Here is a 24,987-nt window from a genome sequence, read left to right on the forward strand (position 1 = left end):
TCAAACTGCAAGCATTTTTGATCTCCCATAAGAATTGTTTAGAAACATAGTACATACTAAGAAATAATATATGTCAAGCTCCTTCTATGACCAAGCATCACAACGACTAAGTACCTTAGTCAACACTATGCCTAGTAATAATTGAGTATTCACTCTTCTTCTTTGACCAAACACCAAGCTTATCCACCAAGTCCATTCAGTCGAGCCTCCAACTGAGAAATACCATAGAGATGATCAAACACCTCCAATCTTCCACCAAAAATGCCAAAATATTCAGGCACCTCAGGTGCCCTTACATCATTTTTAGTGTGACCTAGTTAGAGGATTTTAATGAAAGATCATCTAGATCTCATCACTCCTTGTCATTACTAAAGAGTGGCCTACTCTAAGTGACATAAAAACATCACTAATTGATGTTACCATATAATATTTTAAAGAATTGATAGGTCCACTTAGTTAAGAGATTTTTGTTGAGATTAGAGTCATGTTTTTTATTAGTGACATACACTTATTCAGATTGTAAGTATCTACCAAGCATATTGTACAGTTAATAGTGTTAACCAAGCATTTCAGTTCCTATCAAGTCCCTTGGATAGTTTTAGTTTGCACCGAGCATCTTAGTGTAAACTGAGCTCTACAGTTTTTTTTTGGTGAAAGGTGGCAAGCCGTGAGAATATACATATATTAATAAAGATGGTTCAAAGGCTCATGAAGGGAAGAACTCAACAAGAAACCCTTTAGTCTTTACCTTAATTAAATTTTCTAAAAGTTACATTTGTGAATGATAAAAATTCACGCATTTACAAAAAGCATTGCAAAATTGTGAAAATGACAACTATATAGCCCAACAACCTTGGCCTTGAATTGGTATGCAAAAAATGAATTACGTATCCAAATAAAAGGGAAAAAGAATCTCCCCAACTATACTAGCATGATACCATAAAACCACTAACTAGTAGAAGGCATGTTATATCCATTACTAGTCTCATCAAAAAACCAATTGTACAAGTATGTAGTCAGTCAATACTCCTCAATATGGTTCCCGCTCCATCTAAGAAGGTGCCAAATCTACCAAGAGTTCCAAGCTGCTCAATGGGTTATCAATCTACATAATGCTGATAGGTTGCCTAGCCAAAGACCCCATCATTTCAATATGTGCCAATACCTTATGATCATGCATTATAAGTTCATCAACTAATCTATCCTTGCCTTTTAACTCTTCACAAGCCTATTGGGATAAATGACCACTATAGCACCAGATTAAACACTCCACTTGTCCTAAATTACCAATGCCCAAAGCTTTGGAAAAGGATGCCACAAAATCTAAACAGTCTAAATTACCCTCTTCTTGCAAATAACCCCTCACCCCTACATAAGGCAACACACTCACTTCTAAAATTGAGCTCTACAATTGCTACCAAGTTCCTAGATATAATAATGAGAATCTAGCATTGATTGAGCCACTCAGTGTTCACCAAGAGATTCAGTTCATATGTTGAGTTTTACAGTATTCACCAAGTCACATAGTGCAGAATGAGTTCAAGACTACTTGGAAGTGATCAGTATGGACCAAGCTTCTACATCTATTGAGTGCATGATAATACTGAGCATTCACAGTGGATGTCGAGTATTAGAACCTCACCGAGTCAGTTTTCAGAACCTGAGTTCCTACAATACAGGCTAACTTTGTGCATTTTGTGTAAACTTGTATTTTGACCAACTTTGTAATTTGATTAATTGGATTGGTATATATGTAATGAATTGTATCACATCTAAAGTGTGTAATAAAGTATTGAAAAGGAATGTAATAAGAAGAAAGTAGAAGAGAAAAGTAGAAGGCCATAAGTAGTATAAGGAGCAATAGAGATTTATCTATCAAAGCAAGGTGATTTTACAATCAAAGGTATCTCATTTAGCAAGCCAAGTTGTAGATCAAAGATTAAGCTACTGTTTCATCCTAACTGGTGGATCAATCAAATCTTTTAATAAGGTAGACCCAACATTCTTATGTAAATCTCTTTACTGAGTGCATACTTCATTATATGTTTGTAAATCCTTTAGCAAGGTGGACCTAGCAATCCTTATTTCTCCGAACAGGGTAGATCATTAGAAGTGATCATTGTAAGCCTTAACCAACCAAGTTTTTACTATAGTACTAAAGCTTCTTGGTATCATCCACACCCTAGTTTTACTTTCTATTTGGAAGGTTTTTGGGTCACCAAATTGTGTGTTAAAGTGTCATGTATGCTTTCATGTTTTTAGTTTCTCATGCATGCAACTAGATTAGAATACATGTAAATGATTAATAGCTAACAAAGATTAAATTTTACAAGTTACTAATTCACCCCTCCCCTCTCTGTAACTTAGCGTATCATAATATTTCCAACAATTGGTATTAGAGCATTTTTGGTTCTCAGAGAAAAGTTTAATAGCTTGAGAAAAGATCAAAGGCTATGGAGATATTTAGACTTGACAAGGCTATTGATAATGAGAAGATAGATTTGGAAATGGCTATTGCATAACTCAAGAAAGATAAGGACCAACTCTCTCAATCTCTAAAAAGAAGAAAAGATCTTGCAATCCAAATGAATGATCATCTCTACATTGAAGAAAGAATTGAACCAATGAAGTAATCAAAGAACTTTTAGAAAAGAATGGTTCGCTTCAATAAGAAGTAAGAAAATTAAGAAGAGAGAAATAAATTTAGTTAGTAAGACTATGTGAAGTTATGGAAAAGAAAAACAAGATAAAAGAAGAAATAGAAGGAAAGAATAATGATATTCAACATTTATCCCTTTAGCAAGTTGACTTCATTAATCAGATCACCAATACAAATGAAGAAATCATGAATCTAATATTAGAGAATGAAGGTTGCAAAATGATCTAAACATTGAAAGGAAAACCAATGAGAGAATGATAAAATCTCAAGCAAACATAAATCAGTTAAATGAGAAAAGTCATTATAGACAAAAAGGAAAAGCAAGAATTAGATATACAGAAGAAGGTGAATCATCTAAGAAAGGAGCTCAAAAGAATCAAAGACCTACTTGCAGTTATTGTGGTAAGATAGGTCATACATCAAACAAATGTTGGAGCAATGGGAAAGCAAAATTCAATGGAAAGTGCTACAATTGCAATCAGCATGGTCATAGGGCTAATGAATGCAAAGAGAAACCTAAGTTTGAAGGAAAATGTCACAAATGTAACAAGCATGGGCACAAGTCATCAGAATGCAAAACTAAAATACTAAACCCAACGTAATAGATTGTGAAAGCTATATTTGGTTGGGACTATAACACTTGGTGTAGATGTCATTATCATGGAGAACTTGGACATATTGGAATGAATTGTGTAAAGCATCATATGAAGACAAGAGATACTACCAAAAGATGTTTCATTTGTATAGAACTTGGTCATCTTGCCAAGAACTATATGAATACTAGAAGAATTGAAGATGAAAAGAAGGCAAAAGTTAATAACATCAGAAAGAAGATGATATAGCAATGGGTTCCAAAATCTTCTCAAAATTCAAGTCAAAGCTATGATGAACAAGTCACTCAAGAATTGGGTGACTCCACCTTTTTCACTTAATTTCTTAAAAGACAACTAGAACTAGGATATTGAAGAATACATCTAATATAAGTTTTAGTTAGTAGGATGAAAGATCAATATCAACATTCAAGATGCAAAGGATCACCAAGCAAAAGATGGCAATCATTACCAAGTGAGGTCAAGTTACTATCTTATAGAGCAAGGTTTGGTTGCAGACTCTACCAAGCAAGGTAGAGAGTAACTAAAGTTTAGTGTGGTTATCGAGTCATGAAAGACTCTATCAAGCATTGAATGCAAGTAAAGTGGATGAAAGTTTGTCATTTGAGAAAATAATTGTACCAAGCATTTATGGAAAAATTTGATAAAAAGGGTGAAATCAAAGTCATTTCTCACCAAGAATTTTTGAGAGTTATTTGTGTAGAGTGATCTTTTGAGCATTCAAGTGATTTAAGTGAATAGTTGTTGAAGATTTTTGTGTTTCCCAAAGCCCTACAGAATGAAGATGGCATCTACAAGTAGCAAGTCAAAGAAAGGTTCAAACATGTTGGAGATCAAACTTCCCAAGGCAGCCAACAAGAGAAAAAGGAGAATTTCCAAGCTAAAAACTAGCACTCCTCTCTTGTTGACTAAAGGAAAAGGAGAAGATGATGAAGAAAAAATTGAGGATAAAGAACCATTGAAGAAGAAAGGCAAGGTAATCATTACCAAGCCTACCAAAACTATTGTGTTCACTAGAAGAGCATCTAGGAAGAAAGTAGACAAGGAAGGAGGAGATATAATCTTTTGGAAGCCTCCACCCACCTTCCAAGAAAGATTAAAAGAATTAGAAATAGGGGCCAGTATAAAAAAATTCAAATAATTGAAGTATGAAACTAGGACCGAAGAGGAGTAGAAGAAATAGAAGACTTGGTAATATCCAAGATGGGTAAGTGGAAGTACTCATTAGAATAACTTGCACTCTAGATTCCTAATGTTTTGATGGATAAAATAAAGCCAAGATGGGAATTTTCCATCAAAATAAAAGGAGACATAAATGAGAAAACCCTGAGGCAAATCATGCCAAGTTTAAATGACAAGGAGGTAAAGAAATCTCTGATGAAGAATGAAGAAAAACTTACTTTGAGATTCAACACTTGTCTTGTATTATTGAATGATATTGAATATGTAGTAAGGAATGCTACAAACACTTGGAAGAATGTCTATCTTCTTCACAAGCCAAGTGATTTTGTAGTTAGTGTTAGTGACAAGGATGAGGATGATGATGAACAAAAGGAATATGAAGATATTGATGATGAAGAAGTCACTCATTTGGATAATGTTGATGATGAAGAGGAACATGGGTAGGAAGCTACCGAGAAAGATGTACAAGATACTAAGGAGATTGACCAAGTAAAGATTGCTACAGTGGTCATAGCCTCACTTCCTCATTCTCCACGAAAACTTATGAAAACATCTAGCTTGAAGAAAGCTTCAATAGGATTGATTGTAGAAAATACAACTAGCACAAGCACTTAATCAATCCTTGCACTTATCTAGCTCAACACCTCATTGATTGAAGTGTTAGACACTTCATCTACTGAGATGAAAAAACTCCCTTCTACATCAATTTTGGTAACTTTTGTTATTTCTACTATTTCTAATTTGGCAATAATTACTATCTCCACTTTTTTGGTAAGCCCTACCATTTCCACAATTGTTTCTATTCCTAGCATGCAATTAACAAGTGCAAGGATAGTTGAGACCAAGCCTCAACTAAGCATAATTTTTTTGAGTAAAGGAAAAGAGAAGGAAGAAGACATAGATCTTGATGAGGGGATTGTGATTCCTAATTGGGATATTTCCAATCTCAAACCTGATCAGATGCAAACTTTCAAAAAACTTCTTTAGAAGAAAGCCAAGCAGCAGAGGCTTAGAGAGGAAAGGAATAAGGAATTCTAGATAATAGAGGATGCCAAGAATATCATTTCAAAGGCTATAGGAATAGGGGTTGATACTTCTCAAACAATTTTGATTTAGTTAGTAGAGGTAGTCCAAAGATACAATGAAGATCTAAATGGACAAGAAAAGTTGTTGCAGAGAGCTGAAAATAAGTTTAAGAATAAAGTTTTGGAATTTATTGCTCAACAAATTTCCATTCATTAAGTAGAATTATCTACTATTCTAGGCTCACTAGAGACCTCCTGCAACAATGTATCTTCTCTTTTTGGTAAACTCTATGACATATCAATTTTTACCAAGGAAATAAAAGATAAATTGTCAAAAATTGATGAGGATCTTAAGGAAAGTGCACAACAATTGCAACTTGACTTGAGTTCAAGTTCTATCCACTTCAATAAAATTAGATTTCTAATTGATAAGCAGGCAAAATTGCCGAGAGAAGAAGCAAGAATAAGAGGTTCATTGATAGACATTTAGAACATGATTCTCCCAAATATGGACACATTGTAGAAATACATTTCACATGCAAAAATACTCATCCATGACAATAATTTTTCCATTGTAGGCCATATGGTTGAGCTATCAGGACAAATGTAGACTGCATTGCACCTAAGCAAGGTGTTGCAAGAGAATTGGGACAAGACTTTGGCACTAATCTTGAAAGTAAATTAAGATTTCTTGTCACATTTTGGCATTACTGTATAGTATAAATAGGATAAATATTTGGCATTAATGTCAAAAAGGGGGAGAAGATTGGAGAAGAGTAGATTCAAAAATTTGAGAAGATTGAACATTAAAGATGTATATTGAATAAAGGGGGAGAAGATTGAAGACTATAGATAAGATATATATATATATATATATATATCAGATGTGATAAAATGTATATTGTATATTATGTATGGGGAGCATTATCATGTACAAAAATGCATCTTTTAAAAAACCAATTAAAAAAAAAATCTCAAAAACAATATACTATACCGAGTTGGAGTCATAAGGTGAGGGATATGTTGGTGTTTGAAAATGTTGGAGGGTTTTCAATTATCCCAATGAGAACATGACACATCTAGGGGCAGCTAACTCCCATTTTTAACATGCCCATTCAGACACCAAGCCAACTATAAGGCTTGACCCTTCTTCTACTTCAGGCTCTGCTAGACCTAGGTGGGTAGACCTCAGATTCAAATGATATTGTACCAGTGCAAAACATTTCCTTGAATCTTATTAAGCAGATACAACCCTTATTTCTCCTAAGAACTCATGAAATAACACAGACCTATGATAGCTAAGTGTAGATCTATGAACCTCATAAGCTGAGTGAGGGCATTCTATTATGGCTCTTCAACATGAAAGGGAAAAGCGTTGATTATTGATGTTGATGTTCAACAAATCCTCAAGCATGCAGAAAAACCTAATGATCCTATAACCGATCATTGCCTAATCCATTGGGCAATTTCATGAATCCAAAACATACATTTGTGACATCAGGACATATTCTATATGCATAGACATCAGATCTATCTAATCACCTTGTGATTCAGACATCAATGTTCATTCAGATCTCATTCTCACAAAATATCCTTCTCAACATAACCAGTAACCCTGTCAAAACACATTAAGCATTTACTTGGCACTTTGTTCTAACAACAAAATATATTAGACATACAACCCTAAGGGGGAGCAAATTGATCTCAGCTCTTTGTTCCAAGACCACATAAGAGTACAAATTACTGAGACAGGAGACGAGAACCAGAATGAAACTAATGAAATGCTGCTCATATGTATTCATTTTCTTTGAAAATATACATTCAGATACATGAAATGAAAACATGAAAATACCAAACATATCAGAACTATCTATATTATCTGCACTAGTGCTATTCACATGAGAGAAAAATGCTGAAGAATGAAGGTGGAATTATAGTTCTGGGTCCAATGAAGTGGTCTCACAGAATGACTGCAACTTTTCTACCAACCATGGTCTCTCAGTCACAAAAACTGGACACTCTTCATCAAAGAAAGATAGAAAGATATAAAAGAGAAAGAATTCTCGGATCTGATCTTTACTTGACAAGTGTCCACTTGAAATTCAATCTTTTGGCAACTGGAAACCTCTTCCTTCCTTCTACCATTGATCTGATTTTTGTTTCATAATTTCTTGCAACTGATTTGCAAATGTCTGTTTCTGAATGATGAAAATTTGCCGAGTCACCAAAATATCTGATTTACCCACTGAAATGCTGGTGAAATTTTAGTTTTTACTGAATGAATTTGCTCAAATTTTGACCCATACTACATTTCAACTATTTTTTACTGATATTTAGGTCATTACCTTGACAAAAAATCAAAACTAAACTTCCTGGCCTAAATGTGGTTGCAATTCAAGTACCTGATAGAAAACCTTGTACTGCTCAAACAGACAGATTCCTGTGCAAAAACTAACCTTGGAATCAGAAAATTCATCTTCTCAAGATTCTAACGGTATATGATAAGGCATACTTTGCATACCAGAAGCCTCCAGAATCACAGTTTGAAAAAGTCCTCCTCTGCTAGAAACTTTAGGTCTATGACTCTTCACATTTTTTAAAAATTGAAAAATTTAAATTAGGCTAAAGTCTAGACTTTAGCCTAATTGTTCTTTGAATTTAAAAAACTTGCACGTCAATCTCTTGAAAAAATAATTTTAAAATGAAAATTTTAAAATCATTTTATTTCCCTAGCCTCTTTATTTTTGGGTCAACTCCAGGTTTGACCAACACCACGTGGCACACTCTAATTAGTCTGGGCCTGCACAATGGATGCCACATGTCCTTTTCTCACTAACTCGCTATGCTAAATCTCATGCATCTTCTACTTGGTGAGTTAGTGAGAACTGTCGGATCTGCCACATGGTATAATCTCATTGCAACCGATCTGATCTTGGCATATCACCTCCTACTCGCTCAACCATTTGCCACTTGGCGCTACTTGATTTGTTGTCGAATCAAAAATGGAACCCATGTTGCATTTTACATTGGTTTTTATTCCCCCTGGGCTTCAATTTTTTTTGGCTAGTCGCTACCTTGCTAGCCAGAATTTCTCACCACTTTACGGTGGCGAGGTAGCGAGTCACCAGATTTTGGACCTTGCCGACAACTTACCTCCTTGCTGACATCATTTCTTGTATTTGCACATTATTTCAAAATTTATGTCCTTATGGACAGCTGACGTCAATTTGCTTTTGATCGAATTTGGGGGGGCCCATGGCATGCAGTTGCCTTTACAAAAGGCCTTTACTTGAATTCACATTGAAATATGTATTGCATAGTATTTAAAAACTATATTCTCCCCTTCCATAGTAAATGTGGGATTAATGTTTAACATTGTTTTCCCCTCCATTCTCTACGTGAATGGTCATTTTTAAAAAAAGCTCTAACCTGTAGCTTTGAACGTGAGCTGCCTGCTTGTTTGTTTGTTATGGATGAGATTCCTTTTTTAACACTAGTTGCTGCAAATGCATGAGCTTCCTTTCTTTGCTTTTCAATGTCACCTACCTTCTTCATCCACATGTGTTCTCCCTATTTGAATGGGAATGATCCTCTTATGGCATGGACTGTTTTGTTCCTTGCATGTCATCTTGGTTGTGGATCTGGCGTTAATTGCAGTGTTGGCTATGTTTAGTATTTTCTTTCAATTTGCTTACGTATTCATAAACTCCTCCCCTGTTTTGTTTTTATGGCGTGGAGGCTCTTTTTATGCCTTTTAACTAGCATTCTATTATTTGCAGTGGTTTGAAATGTTTACTGACTTTGAAGGCGTCTTTTGCACTTTCAATGCATTGGCTATTTTTTCTAAGTTTGCTGCTACCTTTGTTGTCTTCATGATAGCGCAGGAGTCCTTTCTTATAACATGGGTGATCTATGAGTTAGTTTTATAACTATTGGATGTTCTTCTTTTACTTTGGCACAGGGTTCCTCCTTAATAGCATGTGTGGTTTCAAACATGGGCTGCCTAACGTGGATGGTATTCTTTAGAGGTTGTGGCTTCTTTCTTTACATGAGGCTCCTTGTTTGAATCTCAAACTAGCATCCCACTTCTTAAACCCGTGGGTGCCTTCCCTCAAGCACAAACTTCCTCATTGTTGCCTACTCCAACACTTCAAGATATAATGAATGGTTTTACATAAGAAATAGAAATACTTGAGTTGTTCTATATGGATTTACAATGATGCCTTCAAACTCGTTTCATTTCTTGCAATAAATTCTACCATCTTTTGTATTACTTTCTTTTAAAAATGGAGGTAGTTCAAATCATTGGTCTGTTATCACTTTCTCTACTGGAGTCTTAACTAACAAACTTACTTGTGTCATATTGGGTGAATTTAGGGCATCAGTCCTCCAACCACATCCACTATGTATCTTTAACTTGGAAGTATGTTTCGAAATGACCAATGTATCATTATTTGGTGCTGCATCCACTCTAGCCCTATGAGTATCATTGTGAGAGATCTTTTGTGCTGATGGTTCTACTTGCTTCCTATATATTGATGAATTTAGCTGGACCCAAAAGTGGGTCTGGCTAAAAACAATTTTCATTTCCAAACAACTGAACCTTCAAACTAATCCATTGACCTTCTTAGATTGATTGGAATCAATTTGGATCATAGATTGATCGCTGAAAACACACTTTAATCATATATGCATCACTGTGAAATCTCTGTTAGGAGGCCTGCTTTTGGGCTTTGAAAACTGATTCAAACATCTGACAGAGCTCTAAAACTCAGGATCATTATTTTTTCTGACACATTCAATAGGTCTGCCTGATCTTGTCGCATGATGACATTAGGGTAAAAATATATCGACCAATGAAGTTGCTCACTTGAAATTACCTGCAATTAAACATGTCAAAAAGCTTGAAATTGCATTTGGAAATGACCTGGAAAACTAGGCAAACAGACACTTGGAAAGATAAAAATTGGGCTGCTGGTTCTCTGTCACAAGGACATTATGAATATGCGATTCAGCCTCATGATGAATCACAAGATGCAAATGGAAAGAGGTCAAAGTGAGCTACTTAGAATTGCTAACTAGAAACATTGACAAGATAACGATTTTTTGCAAATGGAATTGACCTGGAAAAGTGTGCAAATGGATTCGTTAAAGCTCAAAAATTGGCACACTTATAGTATTTTCAGTATACAACATAGGGGTAAAATCCATTTGACTTGACCTATCATAGATTAGGAGATATAACATCCCGAACAAGGTACCAAACAATCTGCAAATGCTGACAGCAGTGAAAAGATAGAAATTCCATTTGGAATCAAGTTCGAAAACTGATCAAACGGATTCGTCATAGGCTAAAACTTGAAACATAACAAGTCTCTAATATCTAGAATGTAGTGCAACAAGAATTTCAACATTTCGGTCAACTAGATCAAAGTTATAGTACGCCAAACAGGGCTTCTCAGAAATGTGTGAAAACAGTAAACTACCATCTTTGAGGGATTCAAAACCTAATCAAATGAACTCAAAAAGACTTGAAATCTAAAACATAGGTTTTTGGGTATGGACACTAGACACTCTCAAAGTGGTGAATCACAAAAAATTCTTGGGTGCAAGATATTCATTGGCAAACACAGCCTCCTGTCACTGTTTGACACTAGGGCAGAATTGCAAATTTGACAAATGTTTGAAATAGGACTTTGCCAAATAGCTCAGAATGATAATTTAACTTCATGAAATAGGTGGATAGGCTAAATGGAAAGTGTTAGAATCATTGAACACCATGTAGGCCTCATACGGACAGTTGGGTACAATCTCATCAAAAAGGCATTCATAGGGCTTGATTTTCTCAAAATTTTAAAATAGTACAAAAAATGAAGCATGCAATTTTTAGTCCCAATAGTGGCTCTATCTGGGGATGCATGTCCCTTGCGGGCATGGTAAGATCTTAGATCTCTGGGTGAAGCAGACCACACACCTGAACAACAAAATTTCCTCAAACAGCTTTATTGAGAACAGGGAAACAACTACAACTACCAAGATTATGTACACACGATGGCCCCAGGCCACCGAACTTGAATAAAATTATTTACCTCTATCATATACCTGATTCTCATTCCTTTCATGAGGTAAAATGAAATTACTTCTACCCATTTCACCAATCAGATCAGCATCATGCAACGAATCACTTGGTAAAATGAGATTAACACCTTCACTTTCATAGTGCATAAGGCACAAATTTAACCTCTTGCTCACTATGAAAAAGAACATCAGCATGCTCTCGAATACCAACATCAAACTAAAACTCATCCCTACTGCTTGATTCATGCATGCTATCTGTCAGAAATGCAAAGAGCTCATTCTCAACTTCACAGAAAAAGTTATATATATCATGCATTTTTAACTCACCTTGACTTTGCATTTCTTCAAGTATCTCCAGTTGAATGTCAAAAGAGCAGTCAGATTTATATTCACACATGACATCATCATCAAAATCTGACATCACTTCACAACCACCTAATATATCTTCATAATCAAAGTGCTGATTGGTTTTTAGCTCATTTGAATGATCGTAGAACTTACCATGAAGTGTCGATTTCTCTTCAATGACAACTCCATCACACACTTCATCTTCACACTTACCAAATATAGCATCATTAGAAGATTCAATATCAGAAATAGAAGAACAATAATTTGATTTATTAGAGTAGTATGATAGAGTATCATCATTTGCATCTAACCCCGCTAAACATGAAACCTCCATGTCATCTTCAAACAATGGGTTAATAAATCCATGTAGTGATCCTTTTTGAACATTAGGACAAAACATGGGCTGATCATCCTCACAAGCATCATCATATAAAACATTATTATAGACTTGAAATTCATTACCCATCCTATCCTCATGGAAACTTTCATTGTATGAAGAAAAGTCTGAACTGTATGATGACTCCTTTTCTATTTCTTCTACCAAACATATGGTGTCTATATTCACATCCTCTTTATCAACTTGTTTAGGATAACCATTACGAACTAACTGTGATTCATTCCTAAACTCCTCACTACATGTTGGATTTTTATTGTCTGATGTAAAAGCATTTGAAAACCTTCTACTGAAGTTTTCAGAATTATTAACCTTAACTGGACTCATCATTCTTTTATCTTCATACCTTGGGGACAGATCACTATTAAAATCTTCATTGGCTAACTGATTTGTATGATGAAAAAATTGAGTTGTACCTTCCTTTTCAAAATAAAAAATTCATACCTTTAGCTTCAGATGAATGTTCACTGCCATCATTTCTTTCCTCCCAATCAAAATTAGATTCATATGAAGGTGAACATACAATGTCTTTTTCTTCACTATGATTCAAGCAACCACTCTCATCATCTCCTTCATATGATGCTTCTTCACAATATGTCAGATCAACAGTTTCATCTTTATCACTTGATACATCACTTCCAGGTTCTTCATCCTCATACTGAGATAAATTCCTTTCCTCTTCCTGATTTATTATGTTTTCAACACAATGCAAATCATCAATGGGAAAATGAATGACTGGATTTATATCTTGCATGGATAACTCATCAAGTGAATCAATTCTATCATTCACTGTTGTAATACCATAAACATGTGCATTCAATTCAGCACAAATCGAATCATTTCTTCTTTGCAACAAAGAGGCTTCATGTTCACATGTTTTTATTTCTGAACCTTCAACAAAACTATTTACAACAACAAGTGTTCTTATTTGCTGATATGAAATTAAACATTCTATATGACATTGATTTGTTCTTTGCACCTCGTCTTGCTGAAAAATATTTCTAGAGAAGTGATTCCTGGTTAATCCATATTTTATGTTATTCTCAATCTCTATTGCTATCATGAATGCCTGATGCAAAGTTCTAGGTTCTTTATCTCTCAACAGATAGCTCATCTTCTTATCAAACGCACCGAGATAAACCACTAAACGCATTTGATCATCCAACTTGTAGCTTTCAAGAATTTCATTTAAAATCTTTGCAAATCTGATATTAAATTCAGGAACTAACTCACCATTCCTGATTTGAATTTTCAAAAACTTATCAAAATAATCAAAGATGCTTACTCTTTCCATGAACTGAATCATCAAGGCTGACATTAATTCATCACAGTATGAAATTGAACATGCTGGTAGGAATGAAAATCAGTCCCTAGCATCATCCTCTAAAGTCTGGAATAACAATTTCATCTGAATGTCTTCATGAGCAATTTCAAAATCACCAACCAAGTCACTAAACAACTGAACATGATGACTAGCTAAATTTTTATGGTTTCCACCAAACTTAGGCAAATACTATCTGAGGTTACAAGGCATAGTATTTGGGAAACCATGGATACCATTAAAATTTAATGGCATATACCACTTTGTAGAAACAGATCTAAAACTTTCACTAACAGGCTGCATACTAGATGAGATGAAACTCAACATTCTTCAAACTCAAGACTCATTCACCATTAGACACTTTCAGAATTTATTAATTGCAGTAGATCGGAGTTCTTTCTACCAATTCAAAACTTCAAACACACTTTGACATATAAAACAATTTTGCTGAATCTACTTTCCACAAAGCATGTTAAACTATACTGAACCAATCTCCTATTTAATGCTATAAACCATTTGTTGGAGAAACTTTTGAAATCTTACTTTCATGTAAATGAGAACACATGAAAGTGGAAAATACCTCTCAATATGGATGCATGCAACTACTTCAATTCTGCAAATAACAACAGATTCAAATCTTAACCAGATTTATTAACACTTGAACTGCATCTCATTTGATTCTTTTACCCAGTGTCAAGAACTTTAAATGAATTCTTCAAATCTGCCTTCCCACTGTTGTTCTCTTCATAATACCTTCACATTGATGAAGCACTGGTGCAGAGATTTTACTTTGAGTCGCCACTCACTTAGTGAGAAAAGATTAACCAACTTGCAAAACAAAACAAGATGGTCCAGAACTTACAACTGGTATTTGCAAATTGTATTCAACAACAGGGGAATTTCACATTCTTGACAAACTAAAAGAACATGACATCAACTCTGAATTTTGACAGCAACTTATCAAAACTTCAAGTGACTTTGATATTGCAAATCATTCAATTCAATTAAACATCTGCTTTCAATGAATAAGAACACTGGGGGACATGAAATCTTCAGCAAAGAAATGGAAAATACTTCATGACCTTGCTATTTATACTAGAGATTCTAGTAATTCTAACAATGAATTTCTTCATAGAGTCCCCAGTAGAGTCAACATTTTGTTGGTGTTTGAAAATGTTGGAGGGTTTTTAATTATCCCGATGAGAACATGACACATCTAGGGGCAGCTAACTCCCATTTTCAACATGCCCATTTAGACACCAGGCCAACTATAAGGCTTGACCCTTCTTCTACTTCAGGTTTTGCTAGACCTAGGTGGGTAGACCTCAGATTCAAATGATATCGTATCGGTGCAAAACATTTCCCTGAATCTTATTAAGTAGATACAACCCTTATTTCTCCTAAGAACTCATGAAATAACATAGACCTATGATAGGTAAGTGCAGATCTATGAACCTCATAAGCTGAGTAGGGCATTCTATTATAGCTCTTCAACATGAAAGGGAAAAGCGTTGATTATTGATGTTGATGTTCAACAAATCCTCAAGCATGCAACAAAACCTAATGATCCTATAACTGATCAGTGCCTAATCCATTGGGAAATTTCATGAATCCAAAACATACATTTGTGACATCAGGACATATTCTGTATGCCCAGACATCAGATCTATCTAATCACCTTGTGATTCAGACATCAATGTTCATTTAGATCTCATTCTCACAAAATATCCTTCTCAACATAACCAATAACCCTATCAAAACACATTAAGCATTTACTTGGCACTTTGTTCCAATAGCAAAATATATCAAACATACAACCCTAAGGTGGAGCAAATTGATCTCAACTCTTTGTTCCAGGACCACATAAGACTACAGATTACTAAGACAGGAGACGAGAACCAGAATAAAACTAATGAAATACTGCTCATATGTATTCACTTTCTTTGAAAATATACATTCAGATACATGAAATGAAAACATGAAAATACCAAACATATTAGAACTATCTGTATTATCTGCACTACTATTGTTCACATGAGAGAAAAATGCTGAAGAATGAAGGTGGAATTACAGTTCTGGGTCCAATGAAGTGGTCTCACAGAATGACTGCAACTTTTCTACCAACCATGGTCTCAGAGTCACAAAAGCTAGAACCTATTCATCAAAGAAAGATAGAAAGATATAAAAGAGAAAGAATTCCTGGATCTGATCTTTACTTGACAAGTGTCCACTTGAAATTCAATCTTCTGGCAACTAGAAACCTCTTCCTTCCTTCTACCATTGATCTGAGTTTTTTTTTCATCATTTCTTGCAACTGATTTGCAAATGTCTGTTTCTGAATGATGAAAACTTGCTGAGTCACCAAAATATCTGATTTACCCACTGAAATGCTGGTGAAATTTTAGTTTTTACTGAATGAATTTGCTCAAATTTTGACCAATACTACATTTCAACTATTTTTTACTGATATTCAAGTCATTACCTTGACAAAAAATCAAAACTGAACTTCTTGGTCTAAATGTGGTTGCAATTTAGGTACCTAAAAGAAAACCTTGTACTGCTTAAACAGATGGATTCCTATGCAAAAACTAACCTTGGAATCAGAAAATTCATCTTCTCATGATTCTGGCGGTATATGATAAGGCATACTTTGCATACCAGAAGCCTCCAAAATCACAGTTTGAAAAAGTCCTCCTCTGCCAGAAACTTCAGGTTTGTGACTCTTCACATTTTTTAAAATTTGAAAAATTTAAATTAGGCTAAAGTCTAGACTTTAGCCTAATTGTTCTTTGAATTTAAAAAACTTGCACGTCAGTCTCTTGAAAAAATAATTTTAAAATAAAAATTTTAAAATCATTTTATTTTCCCGAGCCTCTTTAATTTTGGGTCAACTCCAGGTTTGACCAATGCCACGTGGCACACTCTGATTAGTCTGGGCCTGCATAATGGATGCCACATGTCCTTTTCTCACTAACTCGCTATGCTAAATCTCGTGCATCTTCTGCTTGTTGAGTTAGCGAGAACCGTCAGATCTGCCACGTGGCACAATCTCATTGCAATTGATCTGATCTTGGCATATCACCTCTTGCTCGCTCAACCATTTGCCACTTGGTGCTACTTGATTTGTTTTCAATTCATAAATGGGACCCACTTTTCATTTTACATTGGCTTTTATTCCCGTCGAGCTTCAAAAAATTTTCAGCTAGTCGCTACCTTGCTAGCTGAAATTTCTCACCATTTTTCAATGGCGAGGTAGCGAGTCGTCAAATTTTGGACCTTGCTGACAATTTTTTGACATCATTTCTTGTATTTGCAAGTTCTTTCAAAATTTATGTCCTTATGGACAACTGAGGTCAATTTGCTTTCGGTCGGATTTGGGGGGGGGCCATGGCATGCGGTTGCCTTTACAAAAGGCCTTTACTTGAATTCACATTGAAATATGTATTGCATAGTATTTAAAAACTATATTGTCCCCTTCCACAGTAAATGTGGGATTAATGTTTATCATTGTTTTCCCCTCCATTCTCTGCATGAATGGTCATTTTTTTTAAAAGCTCTGACCTGCAGCTTTGAACGTGAGTTGCCTGCTTGTTTGTTTGTTATGGATGAGATTCCTTTTTTAACGCTGGCTGCTGCAAATGCGTGAGCTTCCTTTCTTTGCTTTTCAATGTCGCCTGCCTTCTTCATCCACACGTGTTCTCCCTATTTTATTGGGCGTGATCCTCTTATGGCATGGACTGTTCTATTCCTTGCATGGCGTCTTGGTTGTGCATCTGGCGTTAATTGCAGGGTTGGCTGTGTGTTCAGTATTTTCTTTCAATTTGCTTGCGTATTCATAAAATCCTCCCCTTTTTTGTTTTTATGGCATGGAGGCTCTTTTTATGCCTTTTAACTTGCATTCTGTTATTTGCAGTGGTTTGGAATTTTTACTGGCTTTGAAGGTGTCTTTTGCACTTTCAATGCATTGGCTATTCCTTCGAAGTTTGCCGCTACCTTTGTTGTCTTCATGATAGTGTGGGAGTCCTTTCTTATAACATGGGTGATCTGTGAGTTAGTTTTATAACTGTTGGACATTCTTCTTTTACTTTGGCGTAGGGTTCCTCCTTAATCACATGTGTGGTTTCAAACATGGGCTGCCTAACGTGGATGGTATTCTTTAGAGGCTGCGTCTTCTTTCTTTACACGAGGCTCCTTGTTTGAATCTCAAACTAGCATCCCGCTTCTTAAAGCCATGGGTGCCTTCCTTTAAGTGCAAACTTCCTCATTATTGCCTACTCTAGCACTTCAAGATATACCGAATGGTTTTACATAAGAAATAGAAATACCTGAGTTGTTCTATATGGATTTACAATGATGCCTTCAAACTCGTTTCATTTCTTGCAATAAATTCTACCATCTTTTGTATTACTTTCTTTTAAAAATGGAGGTAGTTCAGATCATTGGTTTGTTATCACTTTCTCTACTGGAGTCTTAACTAACAAAATTACTTGTGTCACATTGGGTGAATTTAGGGCATCAGTCCTCCAACCACATCCACTATGTATCTTTAACTTGGAAGTATGTTTCGGAATGACTAATGTATCATTATTTGGTGCTGCATCTAGTCCAGCCCTATGAGTATCATTGTGAGAGATCTTTTGTGCTGATGGTTCTACTTGCTTCCTATATATTGATGAATTTAGCTGGGCCCAAAAGTGGGTCTGGCTAAAAAAAAATTTCATTTCCAAACAACTGAACCTTCAAACTAGTCCATTGACCTTCTTAGACTGATTGGAATCAATTTGGATCATAGATTGATCGCTGAAAACACACTTTAATCATATATGCACCACTGTGAAATCTCTGTTAGGAGGCCTGCTTTTGGGCTTTGAAAATTGATTCAAACATCTGACAGAGGTCTAAAACTTAGGATCATTATTTTCTCTGACACATTCAACAAGTTTGCCTGATCTCATCACATGATGACATCAGGGTCAAAAGATATCGACCAATTAAGTTGCTCACTTGAAATTACCTGCAATTAAACATGTCAGAAAGCTAGAAATTGCATTTGGAAATGACCTAGAAAATTGGGCAAACAGACACTTCGAAAGACAAAAATTGGGGTGCTGGTTCTCTGTCATGAGGACATTATGAATATGCAATTCAAGCTCATGATGAATCACAAGATGCAAATGGCGAGAGGTCAAAGTGAGCTACTCAGAATTACTAATTGGAAACATTGACAAGATAACGATTTTTTGCAAATGGAATTGACCTAGAAAAGTGTGCAAATGGATTCGTTAAAGCTAAAAAACTGGCACACTTATAGTATTTTCAGTATACAACACAGGGGTAAAATCCATTTGACTTGACCTATCATGGATTAGGAGATATAATGTCCTGAGCAAGGTACCAAACAATCTGCAAATGCTGACAATAGTGAAAAGATAGAAATTCCATTTGGAATCACGTTTGAAAACTGATCAAATGTATTCGTCATAGGCTGAAACTTGAAACATAACAAGTCTCTGATATCTAAAATGAAGTGCAACAAGAATTTCAACATTTTGGTCAACTAGATCAAAGTTATAGTACGTCAAACAGGGCTTCTCAGAAACGTGTGCAATTCGCAAATGTGTGAAAACAGTAAACTACCAACTTTAAGGGATTCAAAACCTAATAAAATGAACCCTAAATGACTTGAAATCTGAAACATAGGTTCTTGGGTATGGAAACTAGACACTCTCAAAGTGGTGAATCACAAAACATTCCTGGGTGTGAGATATTCATTAGCAAACACAGCCTCCTGTCGCTGTTTGACACTAGGGCAGAATTGGAAATTTGACAAATGTTTGAAACAGGGCTTCGCCAAATAGCTCAGAATGATTATTTAACTTCATGAGACAGGTGGATGGACAGTGTTAGAAGCATTGAAAAACATGTAGGCCTCATACAGATAGCTGGGTACAATCTTATCAAAAAGGCATTCATAGGGCTTGATTTTCTCAAAATTTTAAAATAGGACAGAAAATGAAGCATGCAATTTTTACTCCCAATAGGATAAAATTTTTAATGAGATTTTTGAATTTAGTTTTAATTGATAGGTGATGGATAAAAGTGTTAATGGACTTTTTGAATTCAGTTTTAACTAATAAGTGTTTTTGTCTCTAATTCCAAAGTGGTAGATTGTTGACATTATAGTCATGTTTGTTATTAGTGACATGCACTTATTTAGATTGTAAGCATCTACCGAGCATATTGTATAGTTAACAGTGTTAACCAATCATTTTAGTTGCTACCAAGTCCCTTGGATAGTTTTAGTTTTTATTGAGCATCTCAGTGTAAACCAAGCTCTACAATTGCTACCGAATTCCTAGTTATAATAGTGAGAATCTAGTGTTGACAAGGCCACTTAGTGTTAATCAAGTGGTTCAATTTATATACTAAGTTTCACAATATTCACCGAGACACCAATGTAGACCGAGTTCAAGATTACTTGGAAGTGATCAGTATGGACCGAGCTTCTACATCTATTGAGTGTATGATGATGCTGAGCATTGAAAATGGATGTTGAGTATCAGAACCTCACTAAGTTAGTCTTTGGAACCTGTGTTCCTACAGTATGGGTCAACTTTGTGCATTTTGTGTAAACTTGTATTTTGGCTGACTTTGTAATTTGATTAATTGGATTAGTATATATGTAATGAATTCTATCACATCCAAAGTGTGTAATAGAGTATTGAAAAGCAATGTAGAAGAGAACATAAGAGTGAAGTACAAGGACATAAGCAGTATGAGGAGCAACAAAGATTTATCTATCACAACAAGGTGATTTTACACTCAAAGGTATCTCATTTAGCAAGACAAGTTGTAGATAAGAGATCAAGATACTATTTCATCCTAACAAGTGGATTAGTTAAATCCTTTAACAAGGTAGACCTAACGGTCATATGTAAATATATTTACTGAGTGCATATTTCATTATATGTTTGTAAATCCTTTAGCAAGGTGAACCTAGCAATCCTTATTGCTCCTAACAGGGTAGATCATTAGAAGTGATCATTGTAAGCCTTAACTAGCCAACTTTATACTATAGTACTAAAGCTTGTGGGTATCATCCCCACCAGAATTTTACTTTCTATTTCGAAGGTTTCTGGGTCACCAAATTGTGTGTTAAAGTGTTATGCATGCTTTCATGTTTTCAATTTCTCATGCATGCAACTAGATCAAAATACATGTAAAAGATTAATAGCTAACAAGGATTAAATTTTAAAAGTTATTGATTCACCCCTCCCCTCTCTATAACTTGATAGGTTAGTTGGTTATTATAGAGCTCAAAAGGGTAAAGGCAAGGGCAAAAGGAAGAGGAATTCTCCTCAAAGAGTTGAACCTAAAGAATGAGAAATCCTAGCACCTCCATAGTAGGGAGAAGCAAATATACAAGGGTAAGAGAATACTAAAGTTCCCAAGTTGATCCTTAAGTTCCACTAGTTACACCAAGCCAAATGAAAATAGAAATTGATGTTGAAGAGGTTTTCCCTCCTCAAAAAGTAGAACAAGCCTCCCACTTAGCGTAAAAAAGAAAAAAGATTAAGACTCTGGTGAGAATGAGACAAAAGGTGATCAAGAAAGTGATCCCTTTTCCATCCATACTTGAACCCATCTCTAAAGAAGCAGAATAAGAGCATGATGAGGATGAAGAAGATAATATACCATTGAGTTAGAGGACCTAACTAGCTAGAGAAATAAAACAAGAATGAAGGAGAACCTCTAAAGTTATGCCTCGAACTATCCCAAATGAGCCTTTGAAAACCACTACATTGGAGGATGAGATGTAACAACAGATAGATGAATAATATTTAGAGGGCACTGATGTCTTTGAGATGTTATATTTTGACTTTATGCCTATGGGTACTAAGTTGGTTGGGGATAAGATCAGAGATATGCCAACCAATCAATCTCAATGGGAGGATTGGACTCAGATGCCCCCTGAGTCACAAGGACTGGAAATGGTTCCCACATCCCAGTTGCAAGTCACATTTTGTATTGACAAGGGATCGAATACCCCTCTTCCTCATGGAATAGAAATTGAATAGGTCTAGGTAGAACTTGAAGAGGAACCACAAAAAGTATCCACCAATGAAGTGTCAAAAGAGGGACAAATAGTTGAACAACCTTAGCAAACTTCCCAGGAAATAGAGGTGAGAACTGCAGGCTCCATAGAAATAGAGAATATAGGCAAAGAGCCCTCACAAAGAAAGAAGACCCCAGAAAGGAGTGATAAGGGGAAGAGTGTAGCCAAAAAAACTCCTTCATTCTCATAAGGAAAGTCCCCAATGTACCATATTCAAAGGTGACTTTGAAAAGAAGTAATCAGAAGCAAGAAGCAATAGTTCACTAGTGAAGAGGAGGATAGAATATAATTAATAGAAGTACTAAAGAAACCTAATTCACCTCTGAAGGATGCATGACTATTAGCCTTCATTATGAGTGATTCAAATTAGGACCTTTTTTCTCATGTAGCTCTTCCTCCTCCATAATCAAATGTCAAAGAATTGACTCCACAAGATTATCAGATCTGGGAGGTCATGCTTGGAAAGCTAACCTTCAAAACTATGAAGTTGATGGTCACTACAAGGATGAAGGGAGTTTTCAAAAGCTTGGAACAAGATGGGGCAGAGTTGGTGACACTTCAGTGACAAAATGAAATCCTAAAATTATATTTGAACAAAGTTTTTGGCCCTTTGGATCTTGCTAACCCTGAGGAGACTTTGAAAACTACCATTGAAAGGAGGGATAGGGGAGTAGTGCAATTAGATTCATTTCTGAATGTCTGTCAACAATGGTGGGAAATTTTTAAGGAGAAAGGTGTACTCATCATCCAAGGGAATCTTAAGCTACTACATGTCATGCAGGAAAATATAGATAAAATTGTAGCAATTTTGAATCAATATTTTGGTCTTACAAATGAGGTGCTTACATAGGGAAAGGATCTACAGGTATTATAGGTGATCAAAAGCCAAAGGTATTAGATGATCATGGATGTATAAATGTAAGAGGAACTAGATTTAATAGATGATTGGATTGAGAAGATAGCAAATAGTAATAAAGTAATGGAGTCATTACATGCAAAGATTAGTAGGCTTAAGGACCAAGCCTAAGAGAAAATTTTGGAAGTTGAGAAACAATATAGTGATGCATGTCAAGACATTTTTGAAGATGATGCATGAGAGAAATTAATACCTATAGAGGTAGTAGTTTAGAGATTCCAATTTTTTTTTTTATGAAGTTTGGAATGATGATGATATCTAATAGGCATTTAGGATAGAGGAAGCTTTGTTGGAACTTGATATAAAACTCGAGGATTTTTCTAAAACTCGTATAGAGGTGGATAATTATAGGCAGAAAGTGAAAAATAAATATAATGCCTTAGATTTATTGGATGCAATGCAGGTCATCAAGATAATAGATAAATTCAAGGGCAAGCACCCAGACATGTACTTTTCTAGAGGTGCATTGACAGTTAACTACTAGTTCCAAAGTTAGAGCTTTCCATGCATCTAAAACACATTCTGACAATAGTTTAACTCTGAGAGACACTTCTACACAACTAAAGGCTCTCTTTTTCTTGTCCTCTCATAATTTCTTTGTTTTATGACATGTAAAGGCTCATGCATCCAATTAATGATATAAAAATGGACTGAGTGCTACAAAGCACCCGTTAGATAGTTAGTTTGTATATAACTAGTTTGTTTTATTAAATTAGAAGTATATAATTGCATAAAAATACCTCTCACTCTCAACAAAAATTGAGGGGATGATTTCTCATAAATATGGGATTGTAATATGTAATCAAGGCTACTATTATTTTGCAATAATATATGCTTTTGGTGCTCACATTTGGAGTTTAGTGATTCTTGCCTAAATGTGTCATATTTTTGTGAATGTATGTTCATGGAATGTGATTGAGAAAAGAATTTATTGTGTTATTTCTAGTTGTGCGATCTTTTAATTCTGGTGTTTGCTATGGTTTTACAAATTTCGTAAAGTCAACAAAGGAGGGTAGGGTTCATAACGTATAAAGTTTAGTAGTTGGGTCTTTTATAATAGGATAGGGTATTTAAGATATTTATGATATGTATTAATAAATTTTACTTTATTTTCTTTTTTCTTCTTTTATTTAAATATATAGTATTAAATATATCCAAATAAAAATATTAGTGAAATCTTTATGTTATGCTATGTTTCAAAAAGGGGAATTAATTTGTTTCTTCATACAAATTTCAAGACTTTATTTGTTCTAGAGGGTAATTCTTTTTTTTAAGCCCAATATATTTCTAAGTGTACATTTTCTAAGTTGTTTTAATTTGCCAAAGGAGAATATCTTTTTTTTTTTGTGTTTTCCTTTTTTTTTTCTCCAAGTATTGGATTTGTACAAGCATATCTATTTGACCAAGGGGAATATATATATATATATATATATACACACACACACACACAGACACACACACACACACACACACACACACACACACACACACATTTGTCTATATATGTTTTTTTTCAAGGTGTTAGATTCTAAATTAAATTTACATAGTAAGGGGTATATATATATATATATATAATTTTAACATAGAGATTTCATATTTTGTTTGAGTGGTCGAAAAATATTATAATGCATTCTGATAATTACGAAAAATGCAAAATAATCTAACATTCAAGTAATTGAATTTCTTTAACATATTTTGAACTTAATTTGCATAATTTAATATATAACACCATGTTATCTAATTAATCTAAATTAAATGAATATGATTACGAAACATAAAAATACCGCAAGAAGAGTAAACATCATCACATTTGATTTTTAAATAACATATGCAAAAATTAAAAAAAACTAGAAGACTCATTTGAAAGAATGATACTCAATTTTTTTATTGAACCACCTAATTCAAAGGCTCCACTGGGAAAGAACCAGGAAAAAAATCTGACATTGTAGCCATTTCCATAGTAAGTTTAAAATAACATTTTTACACAGTATTACTATCCTGAGGATAAATCTTCCAACATATTTGAAGTTCAATAACAATTCTAAATTTCCTTCTTGGCTTCACAATAGGAAAACCATTACAAAGTCTGCAACATATCAAGGTGATCATGGAGAAAATGAAAACTGACTGGAAGACAACCAAACTTAACATGAAGACAAATTCAAATATTCACTCCCATCCAAATTTGCACAATAGGTTCGACATTGAACCAGACTAGAGAGAAGGTGGATTTTTTCAATAGGAGATGTCAGACACAACACCATAACAGGTGCCCTTTTGGGGCTATAAACTCAAGAACTTTTGTTCTTCCATTTCTCAACTTTCAAAACTCAAAAA

At 34.9% G+C, this 24,987-nt stretch overlaps 1 pseudogene; it reads right to left on the reverse strand.

Annotated features, from left to right (window-relative positions):
• Positions 1–17,305, reverse strand: part of LOC149534206 (salicylate carboxymethyltransferase-like) — a 93,614-nt pseudogene extending 76,309 nt beyond the window's left edge.
• Positions 17,306–24,987: the final 7,682 nt, after the last annotated feature.

The sequence above is a fragment of the Cupressus sempervirens genome, chromosome 10 (assembly GCF_028749045.1).
Source record: "Cupressus sempervirens isolate cs-2001-9-10 chromosome 10, ASM2874904v1, whole genome shotgun sequence".
NCBI lineage: Eukaryota > Viridiplantae > Streptophyta > Pinopsida > Cupressales > Cupressaceae > Cupressus > Cupressus sempervirens.